This window comes from Gekko japonicus, unplaced genomic scaffold (genome assembly GCF_001447785.1).
Source record: "Gekko japonicus isolate JY-2015 unplaced genomic scaffold, Gekko_japonicus_V1.1 scaffold231, whole genome shotgun sequence".
NCBI lineage: Eukaryota > Metazoa > Chordata > Lepidosauria > Squamata > Gekkonidae > Gekko > Gekko japonicus.
In genome coordinates, this window is record NW_015165837.1 from 483,564 (window position 1) to 498,716 (window position 15,153).

At 41.6% G+C, this 15,153-nt stretch overlaps 1 long non-coding RNA gene across 1 annotated transcript; it reads right to left on the bottom strand.

The window, feature by feature from the left end:
- Positions 1–3,869: 3,869 nt before the first annotated feature.
- On the bottom strand, positions 3,870–13,510 carry LOC107110203. Its single transcript, XR_001482507.1, has 3 exons — positions 13,345–13,510; positions 6,467–6,560; positions 3,870–5,623 (listed from the first exon to the last, which is right to left on the bottom strand). It is a non-coding gene; the product is annotated as an uncharacterized LOC107110203 (long non-coding RNA).
- Between the last annotated feature and the right edge of the window lie 1,643 nt (positions 13,511–15,153).

Genomic DNA, 15,153 nt, shown 5'->3' on the forward strand with positions numbered 1-15,153 from the left:
CCACAGAACCCAACACAGGAAAGCTCTGGAGCCTTAGGAGCCAGCAAACGATGCATTCATTGAACTGTTTAACTATGAAGAGACAGGTGAGGGTGGAGAAAGTTCCAGCTTCAGTCTGACATATTTCTACAGCATTAACAATAAATGGGTCTAGTTTGCATGAGAAGTTCTGTTGGGGTTGGAGAGAATCAGGAATAGCATTTAAAAGAATGTCCTGTATCAATTTACTTGTCTAAGTGAAAACAATTAACAGTTACAGTTTTTGGCATCTCCATAAGGTAAAAAATCAAGAAAGCAGAGACTAGGTGGGAAGTCTTACAGAAAGTATATATAGGGCCTACATTTGTGTTATGGAGTTTTACCCCAAATGAGAACTCAAAGCAGCTTAGATCTTTCTCCCCCTCTATTTTACACTCACAATAAGACTCTGAGACAGTACAGGGGACGCTGAGAATGTATGACTGACCCAAGGTCCCCAGCAAGCTTCCATGGCAGAGCAGGGATTCAAAACCAGATCTCCCAGAATCTAGTGAGATACTCCAACTCTGCTGCTGCTGGTGGTTTTCCTGTACTTGATTATGCAGCTTTGGAAATATACAGCTTTCATGTTCTAAAGGTCTCAGGAATATTCTGATAATGTGCTATCTGGACTAATAATTAGGAAGTCCACACTTCCTGTCTTAAAGACAGCTCTTTGGGGGTTCTGTAGTGTATTCATGCCCAGAACTTAGACCAAAAATATACAAACTGAAACCAGAGAAACACTTTAAATTCTTTGCAGGTCTTAGCTGTTAAGTGAAAGGTTTTGAGGTTCATGTGCAAGAGCTCAGTTTACATCCTGGAGGGGGGAAAGCTTGCTGGGAAATGATGTCTGAAACATAGCCAAACGTTGATTTGGGTGAAAGCATATTTCCAAACCGGGTAAAAATGCTGGCAGCATCGTCAATTGTTTCTGTAAGTCTTGAGTAAAAGCAGAATGGGAAAAGATCAGCATTATGCAATTCTCCATAAATGAATCTTGAAGTCTATCTTACTGCTCTTTTGGAAAGCTGGTTCATCGAAGTTGCTACTTAATGGCTTAAGCCACACAATGAGACTCCCTTCCTCCCAATCAAGTCACAGCTGACTTATGGCAACCTAGTAGGGCTTTCAAGGCAAGAGATGTTCAGAGGTGGTTTGTGATTGCCTGACTTCACATCACAACCTTGGTATTCCTTGGTGGTCTCCCATCCAAGTACTAACCAGGGTTGAAACTGCTTAGCTTCTGAGATCAGACAAGATTGGGCTTCCCTGAGCTATCCAGGTCTGGGCCAATGAGACACACTGACTGCATTCTCCTCCTAGTTTGGCATTATAGAGGACAGAGCTCCTTAAAGTGGCATCTGCTGATGTGTTCTTTAGTACCCACGCTTCTTGACTCAGGGTTACAATCCAAAGTTTGTGGGGGGGGGGGGGGGGGGGACAAGGACGACAGGGACCTTTGAGTGGTTCTCTACCAGCTGCCTGACTAGCAAAGCCTGGGCCCCTGAGCTCATCCTGGGCAAGAGTCTTAGCCATAAACCCTTGGCTTGGTCACAGACACAGACCTTTCTTACATGTCTGAGATTGGCAAACTTTTCCTGTGGCCACACAGGAACCAAACCCTACTCTTTCTTTGGAAATCAAAACAAAACAGAATTTCTTTCCCAACCGAAAGCACTGATCCCAGCATTCCTCTGCCTCCCCACAGCAGGAGGTGCTTTGGAAGAGCCCAAGAGGCATTCTGCAGCAGGTCACTCTGTCACAGAAAGCTTAGCTTAGCTGCCCAACATTTTATGACTGGCTCTATCCCCATGGAAAAACATTTTGTGCTGGTGCCCACAACCCTTTCTTGACATTTCAAACCATCCCTTAGCTTCATTGATGGTAAAGACCTCTGACATATGAGCCTATGACTTGCAAGACACTAACACAGCCGTGTCGAACTCATTTGTTATGAGGGCCGGATCTGACATAAATGAGACTTTGTTAGGCCAGGCCATGTTTATCATAAAATGTAATGCCAGGTAGTGGAGATATAAACTTTATAAAGGACACAAAGGGGTTTTTACTTAAAATAAAAACATGCTTAAAACATTAGCACTCTTGCAATATTTTATTTGATACCTCTTGCTCTGAATTATTGCATCAAAATGTCCGTGTTATTGCAATCTCGAGTATGCTGTTCAGGTGTGTTTCTGTAAGCTGCAAACCTACAATGACGCAGCAGCAGCAGCAGAACTGGAAGCAGCAGCAGAAGACAGCCAGTACCACTATGGGCTTGATAGAAGCCCTCCGGGGGCCTGATCTGGCCCCCAGGCAGCATGTTTGACACCCCTGTGCTAAAAGATGCTGATTGCTCCCCATCTTCCCCCCAAAGTCCCTCAGAAGCCAACACTAGGGGACAAGCGAACTTTGTAGATAGAAAACCAGGCGGCCCAGGAGGCTGCAGGACAGAAGGAAAACAGGACAAGAATGTTGGAGAATGCTCTTTTCTTTAAAGGACGAATTACCAATTTTCTGCAAACTTCACACAAAACCATAAAAGATTTGGACTGAGACCCATAGGCGTGTTTTCACTCCCCCCTCCTAAATTGGTGTCATAGTTTAACAACTCCTACATAAACAAGCTTTATTGGGAACCATTATTGAAGAAGATCAGGAAAGATTTCCAGCTGTTATGTGCAGAATTTATTTCAACAGTCCTGTAAAATACAGGTTAACATTCCCGAACTCACACTCTGACTAGATTTCCTAATTGTCTTTCCACGTTTCTAGTCTGGGTGAGTTCTTGTGCCCAGCAAATATAACTATTTAAAAGACTTTGTTTGCAGGCCTCGTTTAGCTTTGCAACATCCCCACCCAAGCCCATTTGCTTTGATGCCGACCGGATTTCAGTTAATGTCATTTATGGTGGTTCATGTTTTTACTATATTTTGTAAGCCACCTCAGGCAGGTTCCTAGGACAGGTGGCATAGAATTCTCTAAATAAATTGGACTAAACATTTAAAACTTCTATGCCAGCTATCATCCAGACCCATTTGTACAGTCAATGTCTGAATAGAAGAAAGCTTTAATCTTTCTTAGAGGACAACTTCTGTTGACTAATTAAAAAGAAAGACTTCTTTTGACAGGTGTGTTCCAAGTTTTGAGGAGGTCCCTGCAGAGGCAACATGTGAAGTTGCATAAGTATCTATCTGAAATTTTGTAAAGAAATCCTTACTTCAGACCCAGGCAATACATTTCCAGCTTAATATAAATGAGAACACCTAACTCAACAGGATATTGAGCTAGTCACGTAGCGCTATTAGTGATTTAGAGGCAAAGTTCAGTACCTGCATCCAAGCGGCCCACATTTTTCTTAATGGTATTATGAACGTTTAGATGAGTTTTTATTACTGTCCATAATCACAAACCAAAATTGTGTTCCCTTTTTGCAACTCTCAATGCCAAAACACTGTGTGAAGAGAAGTTTTAAACTGTACGTGTGCATTCTTATTCTATTATTTTACATATATACAAGTCCACCTTTCTCACTTGGACTCAAGGCGGATTACATAGAGTGAGTCAACACAAGAATTATGACAAATGTTGCCATATGATTAAGTGACTCATGTAGCTTGAGTAATAACTGCATGACTAACCTAGTCATGACGAAAGGGAGCTTTGACTCTTGAAAGCTCCTGCCCTGGAAATCCTGCTGGTCTCTAAGGTGCTTGTTGTTGTTGTTCAGTCGCACAGTCGAGTCCGACTCTTCGCGAGCCCATGGACCAGATCCCTCCAGGCCTTCCTGTCTTCCGCCGTCCTCTGAAGTTTGCTCAATGTCATGTTCTGGTATCTAGTTGTCCTCTGAAGTTTGCTCAATTTCATGTTCTGGTATCTAGTTGTTCTACTGCAGACCAACACAGCTACCCTATTCATGTTGCCATTTGCTTTCTTACCCCCAGACTACGCAAAACTGTATAACAATTTAAAGTTTAACTGTCTAACTGCAGCAGACATTTCCTTTTCGGGCTCAGGGCACAGGAGTCATGATGTCCTGCACATAACCCTAGCTGGGACATGTCACCAGTGTGGCTGACTCAGCAAAGCCACTCAAGTGTCTCCCTAGAAGCCGGCAACATACCATTATTACATTTACCCTATTATGCTAGAGAACAGTCAAGGTTATTTAGCTAAACAAGGTTAAAGAAAGTGTTTCTAGTACTAATATTAGGTTACTCCCATGTATTTCTTTGCTGTGCTCTGAAGTCTCCCTGACCTGTAAAACAAAGCAAGATGTTTTTGCTACTCATGACACTCGTGGAAAAACAAACACTGGGGAGTATATTCATTCAACATCAACGCTGCAATCTGACACTCCATTTCCAGGGTAGCTAGTACAAAAATCAATACTGGGCAGTTTGGCAGCATGGCTTCAACTGTTATGATGTTGACAGGTCTAAAACAGGCAAATCTCTCAGCTGTAAACGAATTGAAACATGGAAGCTGGACTAGGGATGGGCACGAACCAAGAAAATGGAGGTTTGTGGGGTCTCACAAACAACGAACCCCCCCATTTAACAGACCACTTTGTGGTTCATGATGCGGTAGAACAGCCCCCCGAGGGCTAGAGATGCCAAACTTGCAGCAAGTCTCCAGCTGATTCTCCTCTACCTGCCCTCCAAGTTTGGTGAGGATTGGATTTAGAGGGGCTGTCACACACACCCAAAGCAGATGCCCCCAGGAAAGTGCTCTCTGGGGAAATCACAGCAGCCACAGGTTCAGGAGTGTGTCAAATGGATCCGCTGCAAGCTAGAGGCTTAGAGCAGAATGGGAGCTCTTTGGCTGGCAGCCAGTGTTGCCTATTAAGCTTTGGAGGGCCACTGTTGGTGTTTCCAGGGCTGCAGAAGGATCACAGAAGTCCATCCCCTTCCATTGCTTGGACAATTGATTCACTGGCACGAGCATGTCTGGCCCAGAAACCACTCCTACGAACCTCCATGAAAAATGTTTTGGTTTTTGGGAGACTCAATCGCATGAACCAAGGCTCACAAACCATGAACCGGGCCAATGAATTTTGGTTTGTAATTCAGTTTGTGCCCATCCCTAAACTGGACTACAAAGCTGCCACTACCAACCACTCTTTTGTGGGTGGCCTCTAAAATGAGTCTCTTTTTCTGAAGTATTGAGCTCATTGTTGTAATTCGTTTTAAGACTTCTTAAGTAGTGCTGAAGAGTAAGCATTGCCAAGTTTTCTCCTAGTTTAGTTACAAAGTGAGGAAACAACAAAAGGTACTTACGTTGAAGTTACCGTCAGTAATACTAAGGACATCAATGTTAAAGCAAACCCGTGTACACCTTAGCATGGCTAATAACTTAATTTGGGCCACATTAGCAATTCACAGGGGAATTTAAACAGCATCCAGATAATACAACACGTGGATTCAATTTTTTATTTATACAAAACAAAATTAGGGTAACAATAGTCAGTCCAGTGTCTGATCTTCCATTTTGCATTCCAATCCACACACCTCTGTGTTCAGTTTACAGTCCAATCTCAAATGACCTTATCAGAGGAAGCTATGCCGTTTCCATCTTATAGCAGTGTTTTTCTAATTCCGCTCTGTAAAGACAAACCACCCCCCAACATGTATTAAACCACCATGCAAAATACTGGATGTCTGACTTCATTTAAACACAGTATGGACATAATCTCTTAAAGTGTGTTGTAATTATTCGTCCCTCAGTCTTAAAATATTTTAAACAAAGGATATCGCTGCATAAGACAAGTTTCAATAGGAATTTATACTATGTTCCAATTTTTCCTTGGACTCTATTTCCAGGACAGACAGCACAGATCTAAGAACGAAGTTCTACATTAACTGCACATTGGGGCTCTGTCTTCTTCACTTTGAAGAGCTACTCACATTTCAAGGCAAGAAGGAAACATTAGACATTTCCAAGCACACTGCCAAAAGAACAGGAATAAGCATGTGCAGTGATAGAGCACTTGTGAGCCTTAATCTGTACATGGAGACACAAAAGGTGAACTGCTTTGCCACATGAAGTAACTGAATATGGCTCAGTCTTTAAGTACCATATCCTCCTCCTGATTTACCTGCAATTTTTCTGAAATTCTAGCTGTTGAGGTGAACCTAACCCAAAACAGCTTTTCAGACTACAAGATATACTTCAAATTCAACTAGAGATGGCCAGTTTAACCCATTGAGAAATGCTGGTGCCTCAAGTGTACTCCACATTAGTGTATATCGCTATCATATGCACAGCATGGTTAAACATCAGTGTGGAGACACAAACAGACACATTTACCACTTATGTCTTCTGTAATAAGACCCCATCCTATGCTGAGCGTGGAGCCGTGTCAGATCTGGTTCTTGATTTAGGGATTCTAGCCTGCACCATTTTTGTTTTACTTGTTTGCATGTACTGAATATTTTCAAGTTACCTTAACTGATTGGAGAAATCATCTTCGACATTGTCATCATCCCAGTTGTCCTCCCACACATGTGCATCTTCATCTTCATCTAAACCAGCCCAGTCTGAAAACAAGATGCAGAACAAGTTCATTTTATACTCCATACTGTTGAAAATCAGTAAAACATTTCAGAAATAACAGAGGCCTCATTCCTTTTAAATTTAAGAATCAAATTTGCAGCAGGGTATTATTTTAATGCAAAGCTTCCTTAAGGAACCACAACACTGCAACAGTAAATGATGGAGTTAAAAAGACAAAGAGACACAAGTGTTTCCAGATTAAGATGTGTAGTGCTGCATTTCCCCCCACAGCATTTCAACATATTTTTGTTGAAGGATAACTTTTTTCATTATCAGTATAGGTATTTTAACAGTCAAGTTTGGACTCAAACCAAGCACCATGGTTTGCGAAGGCATGTCTAGAGTCAAATGGTAAAAGCACTTCAGAGACTGACCCCCTTAAAAAGGTTTGGCTGATAATGTGTGGCCACAGGTATCCCAGATGTGCAAGGCTGAAGATCTGTGTTCAAGGTGCAAAGAACAAGCAAGGTGAACTGGTATGAGCCACAGCAGACATCAAGATGCAGTGAAGAAATTAGGCAAACAGATGAGAGCGCAGCAAACCTGATGCTGTCTGCCCAAAGAGCTGAGAGTAGCACAGGAAGTTAAAAACCAGGTGGACTCCAAATACAGAAAGTAAATGGATTTGAGTTCTGGATGGCTAGCGAAGAGCTGAGAGTCTCTATTTTGTCCTTCTAGCTCTGCAGATCCCTTTGCAATAACACCAAGCAATTTTAAAGCTTACATGTGAAGTTACAAAAAGTCTAATGTATGACTGCAAAAAGGAGACTCAAACAATTAACTATGTGACTGTGACAAAATGTATACTTTCTCTTTAGAGGCTCTGATATAAAAGTACAATATGTGAGGTTCGACATGCAAAAGGACTGGCAACAAGCAAACAGTACAATGTTGGACACCTTTTCCAATCCACACACACACACGCACACACACACACACACACACACGAAGCTGCCTAATACTGAATTCAGACCATTGGCCCATCAAGGTCAAGTGTTCTGTACTCAGACTGGCAATGGCTCTCCAGGGTCTCAGGCAGAGGTCTTTCACATCCCTTACTGCCTGGCCCTTTTAACTGGAGATGCCAGGGATCAAACCTGGGACCTTCTGCATGCAAAACACAGGTTCTACCGCTGAGCCATAGCCCTTCCCCTAAAAGATCAAAAACGACAACAGATGTGTTCTGCCACTCAGTATTTTGACTGCGTCCGATCTGTAATTATAGAATTAAAACCAAGTTTTTAAAAACACTTTTGTGTCACACTTCTTATGTTAAAAGAGACCAGAAGAGTGCTGCTTGAGTCAAATACACTGTACTATGACAAAAACTGTAGGTTGCTAAAAATCCTACAGCAGCCATGTGCAATGCCTTTTATTAGGACCAACCAACCAGGACAAACTAGAGAATAAATTTGTTAAGTTCCTCAGAAGTCAGAACTATTCTTCATGCCAGTTATTCAGTGAGAACAAACATGCTAAAACAGGAGGGAAAGATGTTTTGGGGCATATAGAGTGAAGTTCCCAATGTGTGAAGTTCATAGCAATATTAAAATAGAACACAGAAGGTGCTGCAGACTGAATTATTTTATTTATTTATTTATTATATTTATATCCCGCCCATCCCGCGAACGGGCTCAGGGCGGCTGGGTGCAAAATACTATCTAATATAGAAGAAGAAGAGATTAGATTTATACTCCGCCCTTCATTACACAAAGAAGTCTCAGAGCAGCTTACAAACTCCTTTCCCTTCCCCTCCCCACAACAGACACCCTCTGAGGTAGGTGGAGCTGAGAGCTTTCAATTACTGCCCTTTCAAGGACAGCTCTTGTCAGAACTATGGCTTGCCCAAGGTCATCCAGCAGTTGCAAGTGGAGGAGTGGGGAATCAAACCCGGTTCTCCCAGATTAGAGTCCGTGCACTTAACCACTACACCAAACTGGCTCTCTTACCTCTTACACTCCATTTTTAAGACTGGTTCAAACTTTGGGGCATTTTTATAAGGCCTTGAATTACCCCCTCCCCCCTTTTGTACTGAACATCCAGCCTCAACAAGAGTTTTTGGCAACTTTAAGAGCTTGCTCCTCTTGCCTTGTGATGGTTTTGTTGGTTTTAATAAAAAGTATCACACTATTGCTGCTGTTTTCATACTAGTCAAGATACTGCAAGTTCCTGCTTCTACGAATGTTTTTCAAAGGCACAACATGGAAATATTTCAGGGCTTATACATTTTAGTTTACTACAGAGTGCATCCTTCCCAGCCTTCAGGGAATTTAGTTCAGTAACATCCAACAATGCTGTGAGATAGGAGAGCTGAGAGAATGTTGTAATTTGAATGTAGGTTTCCCCTATATTCCCCAACATTCACAGGGCCAGTGCAGATATAATAGAGACCCCACCCCTTTCACCACAGCAGTCTAGAGCCAGTCTTAGACGATCGCAGTTCGTTCTAAGTTGCTCTCCTCCTCAGAATACGCATTAATTCTCCAACCCCAGTCTAACCATTGTGGCTAGTTTGTTAATGGTTATTAAGGCTAACAAGGTAGCCCTTTAGATTCTGGCTGACAAGGCGAAACCTTGGCTTTCCCTAAAACTTCAATGTTAACAGACTCCTTAACCATGGATAAATGGGGTAAATTTGCTGCAGGGATGGTGTACTCCAGTGATGGCGAACCTTTTAGAGACCGAGTGCCCAAACTGCGACCCAAAACGCACTTATTTATGGCAAAGTGCCAACACGGCAATTTAACCTGAATACTGAGGTTTTAGAAAAAACAACTCATACATTAACTTAAGATGATCCAAACAAAGTAAGGAAAGCAATCCCAAATGCTTTCATTTACTTAAGATTATTTGGCAGAGAATTCGACACTTTAATAATGGTCTGGGCCAGGCTGGGGCGATGGCACGCGTGCCCACAGAGAGGGCTCTGAGTGCCACCTCTGGCACCCGTGCCATAGGTTTGCCACCACTGGTGTACTCCCTGCATGGTTATCAGGGAGCCAGTGTCACATCTGCAGTGGCCCACTCTCTTCTTTCACCCTAAAGTTTTAGTCATTTAGAGTGTGGACCTCCTGGCTGGGGGACCGGCACACTGATCTTATGAAACGTCCCTTGTTTTAAATAAACTCACAGCTAATACAGATCATAGCTAATGTTGGAGAAAGTCCCAGGCACCTGAGAGCCTAGAAATTTTATACTGAAACCTACAAGTTCAATGGGATCTCCTGCATAGCCACTGAAAAGTAAATGCCTCCAAATCCAAACTTATGGTTTTACTGGGCTGTTTACCAAGTTCCTTGCAACTGTTACTATTATTACATTAACACACACAGCAAAGACAGTGGTAACATGATGCCCTACCTGCAATGTATTAATTCATTTCTGATCACAATACACTTATGTTCTAATAAAACAACGTTTGTTGTAACACTAAACACGGTAGAAACACCAAACACTGCACAATTGAAACTTTCATCCTGAGTAGCACAAGTCACCCACTCTTCTTATTCTCATAGCATTCCCTTCTGCTAGTTACTGAATCTATGCAGATGACCAGTATCTTTACTTCAAGTGTACTTTAACGAAAAGAATTCCATTGATTAAATTGGACCCTTTTATAAATAAATATGTTCACACTTGGAGTGGAAGATATACTCACTTCCCGCAGAGCTCTAAATTAATTTTGAAATGCAAAGACCAAAAATACATTTAGTTGTGTTGGGATTTACCAAAGAAACTGAGAGGAATGGTAGAATAACTCTTGACAAGGGAAAAAGCTTTTCTTCCTCAAAACTCTAAATGCAATACCATAAAAACTAACATATCAATTGTGGCATAAGATTTTGTGAGCCAGTCTATTTCAGACACATTAAGAGTTGTTACATTCAATCTGCACAGTTTAAAGGTGCCCCCAAAACTATTTATTATTTTTGCTGCAGCAGACTAAGGTTCCTTTCATATGGGCTTTAACCTGTTTTGGCTTCTGAAGGCAAACAGACTTTTTTGTTGTTGAGGTTTCACACACCTTAAAGATAAAATACAACAAAAACCCATTGGAGAAAAACATTTGAAACCCCAGATTAAGGTTTCATTAACTGTGAGAGGCCAGTTTTGTTACATGTAGGCTGTATGAAAACTTTAACAAAATCTGTTTGCCTTCAGAAGCCAAAGGGCCCATATGAAAGGGACCTAACATGGCCACTTGCAATAATTTCTTTAATGTACATTTGCTTTGAATGTAGAGTTGTGTGTAAAACTTAGCATTTTATTATTACCATCTAGTAGTAGTTTTCTTAAAGTTGTTCATGATGTCTGAGACACTTATCTGACATGTATTACTGGAGATATTTTTTGGTTTTATTTTTTTACTTTTTTATGGATACTGTAAGGTTTTCTTGTTTCAAACTGCTATGGCTATATTTGGAGGAAAGTCCAATATAAATATATATTATAAATTAGTATTAATTCAACTGGGTCTGTTTACTTAACTGACCATGTTTCATTATAGTCAAAACAAAGACATTTCACAACAGCAGTAAGAAAGAAATTATGCTGTTAATATAGCCAAAGGATGTTTGTTGTAAACTGATATGTATACAGTATAAAACTATTGTTTAACTGTATTATGTCATCATAAAATTAAAGATTTGATAACATTATTAGGGATTTAGAAATATAAAAATATTTTTGTGAATTCAACATAACACAAAATGACAAAAAGTATGATTGTAAGAAAATTTGCTAAGACTGACACTTTGTAACCACAACATAGTTCGTCTGTTGCTCTAAAACAGCAAAGTAACATATTTAAAAATTTCATGAAGACTCTGTGATAAACACAGTATTTTTTTAAAAAAAATTATTACAATGCTGTAGCACAATATTATGCTTCACAAAAAAAGAACAACTTTAGTTCAGATGGTTAAGTTTGAATGGCAGCGCAAATTCACTTATGAAATGCACAGTGCCGATTGTGTTTCTCTTCTATATCAGTATGATTTCATATTGACTTACCACTAAAAAAACAGAACTTGCCAGATACGTAAAAGTATTTTTTAAGTTTCTGCAATAAGGAAATGACTAACAAGTCAAAATTAATTGTTTTAAGATTGTATTTAAAGTAGCTATATTAAAAGTTCACAAATCCCAGAAGTAATAAAACGAACAAGACTTGATTTGCAGGAATCCTGAAACAGATCGTAAACATCAGCTTGCGAATGTTATGTTTAAAAAACTGGGCAGCCCATATCCAGTGAATGCAATCCAGATCCACTAAAACAAGTGTGGGTGTTGCTGACTTCAGTGGAATGTGCCTTGCACTCAAGTTTTACTTAAAGCACAAAGAAACTTGAACACAAATAGCAAACATAAGGTTATGAAATAGTTTTAAAACAAAATACTAATAAATATTAGGGTTTTCCCCCCAAAGTCTATTATACCTCCAAGATTTTGAATTAAGACTATGAGATACAAACATTGAAACATCAGTGAAAGATAAAATAGTGTTTCCTGGAGAAATCACACTTTTTCTTGTGTATGCTACTGTTTCACTTATGAAAAGAAATAGTTTGTTTTTAAAAAGATTCACAGTATAAAGTGAGTGTATGTTTGCAACAAATCTACTGGAGTAGTAGAATAATACATTTCAGTATCCACAAAATTTGTTCTAGGTCACTCAAACATTGAGGGCCTTTTTTTCTTGAGATATTTGTGCTGTAACCCTGGACTAAAGCATTAAGGTCTATTGAACTTTGTGACCTGTGCAGCAATTTTTTGGAAACAACTATTATTACAATCAATAGGGCCACCTCTTAATGCAATATTATTTAAGAGCTACTGGAAGTTTTTATGCATTCCTTACACTCCAGTTTTTGCACTGATATTAAAAATAGCTGAAAGACCTGTCCCCTGTCAAATATACATACTAAACTATAAAGCAGCAAACCACTGGCATCTTCTTTACCCTTTTCTGCCCAAATTATCACACCAGGGTAATCTGTATTTATGCATTCCACCCCAACCTTAACAGCACAAATACTAACTGACATGTATTCAGTTTCAAGCCTACATAGGGTTTGCTCATAGGGCCTTTGTTTTTGAAGCCCTTTAGGGTAATTGGCTGGCCTGAAATAAAATGGTAGCCCACTGGCCTGATCCAGCAAAACCCATTTTAAGTCTCCAAGAAACTCCCCAGGACTTCACCATCTTCTAAGCAAGGGACACAGTGTTTATGAACCAGTGTGATGTTTTCAGGTGGGTAGCCATGTTGGTCTGTAACAGCAGGACAAAGTTTGAGTCCAGTGGCACCTTTAAGACCAACAAAGTTTTATTCTGGGTATGTGACGTAGTGGTTAAAGGACAGACTAGGGAGGGGTGGGTTCAAATCCCAATGAATAATGAGGCTTGCTAGGTGATCCTGGGCCAGCCAGTCCCTCTCTCATACCAACCTTCCTCACACAGTTGTTGTGAGAATGAAACGGAGGAATGCAGAACTGCGCACACTACCCTGAGTACCTTGGAAGAAGGGAGGAATGAAAATTTAACGGAGTAAGAATGACAATAAACAAGTAACCTTAAGACATCCTGGAGATGATAGAAAAACAGACCCCAGAAATAAAGGGCTGACATGTGTGCGCGGCCTGTAGACGAGGCCTGTAGTGAAGGCTCTAAAATCACACCGCCTCCCACCCAGAATCCCCCAAGCCGGCCTACCCCCCAGCATATAACTCCCCTTCCTCCCCACCCCCGGTCTGTGTTCCACGCAGCTACCTTCGCAAGGAAACTCCTCGAACTCGTCGTCCTCTTCCAGAAGCCCCAAATCTACGGGCTGCTTCTTCTCCGACATCATCGTCCTCGGCCTTGCTCCTGCCTGCCGCTCTAGAGCCTTCCCGTGAGTGCCGCTCTACTGCTCTTGCAGGAAATGACGGGTATGATGGGATCGCCCGGTCCGTGGAAGAAAGGACGCATGCGCCTCAAAGCGACTTAGCCGCTGCAGCCGTCAGAGCGCACGAGCGAAGCTTGTCTCTTTCTCCGCCCCCTTTCCTGCAACCAGAGAGTCGCTCTCTGTTTCTTCTCGCCTAGCGGCGCCCCTCTCACTTTCTGGGCGTATTTTTTTTTAAAGTGCGGGAAGAGTGTTCCGAAAAGGGAGCCAGGGAGAGGGCAATAGAAAACATACACTGGATGCCGAAGGGACTCTCAGTGAACAGCTCTGAACACACTATGTGTGTGTGTTTAAATAAAATATACTACAGCTTGTAGTGAAGCAAAAGCACTTTCTTCACAGACTCTCTCCCCAGCATCCCGAAAAGCTCAGTTCTCAGTTTTGTTCTCGTCATGGCAAAGCCAACAAGTGTTGCCAAAATAGATGGGAACGAAGGATGGTTGTGGGTTTTGCTCCTCAAACGAGAGGAAAAGACAAAGACGTCACCTGAAAAAGACTTGAGGGAAGCGGAAGCGAATTCTGGAGCAAGGAGGTCAAGTGTGCATTGGTTTTAATCCATGTATTGTGGATTTACAGCCTGTCTTGTGTGCACTGCCTCTTTTTTTAATAATATATTTATTAGGTTTTTAAGCATAATAGACAAACATATTAAAACAAACTTAGTCAACAACAAATACATGAATTGAATTTAGATTTTGTATCATAACACAGTCAAGCCAAAAAAATAGCAGTGAGATCTTACATCATAATACCTACTAACTCCTATACCATCAGAGGATGGTGTGCAGGTCCCAGGTTCATGTTTTAAAAGCTGCCTGGGGGATTATGGACCACACACACACTTTCAGCCTTAACATACCTCATAGGGTAGTTGTGCGGATCATACGGGGGAGAGGAGAATGATGTCAGCTGCTTTGGTTCCCACTGCAGGGAAAGACTGCCCTTTCCCTAGGCAGAGGCGGGGGGGGGGGGATGTAAAACTTAAGACAGACAGGCAGATAAAGGTTGGCTGATGGTTGCCTGGAAAGGACATAGGGTTCCCAACTCCAGGTTGGAAACTTCCAGGATATTTTAGGGATGCAGCCTGCTGTGGGTGGGGTCTGAGGAGGAGGAGGAAGAGGGGGACCTAAGACAGATACAATGCCATACTCCCCACCCTCCAAACAAGCTGTTGCCAGCCTCCAGGTAAAAGCTGGAGAGCACTTACAGCTCTGGTGCTAATTCAGTGTTGCAATGTATCAACAGAGTACTGTTTTGGAAAATCTTTAGAAATAAAGGTAGGCTGAGGGTTGCCTGGAAAGGACATAGGGTTCCCAACTATAGGTTGGAAACTTCCAGGATACTTTAGGAATGCAGCCTGCTGTGGGTGGGGTCTGCGGAGGAGAAGGAAGAGGGGGGCCTCAGACAGATACAATGCCATACTCCCCACCCTCCAAACAAGCTGTTGACAGTCTCCAGGTGACAGCTGGAGAGCTCTTAAAGCTCTGGTGCTAATTCAAAGTGTTGCAATGTATCGACAGAGTAGTGTTTTGGAAAATCTTTAGGAATTGTTTGGTGCATTTACCATGGGGCACCCACCCAGAGCCTCTGGCATTTTCTCACTCTGCTGGCATCAAAACCAATCTAAGGCAAAATAG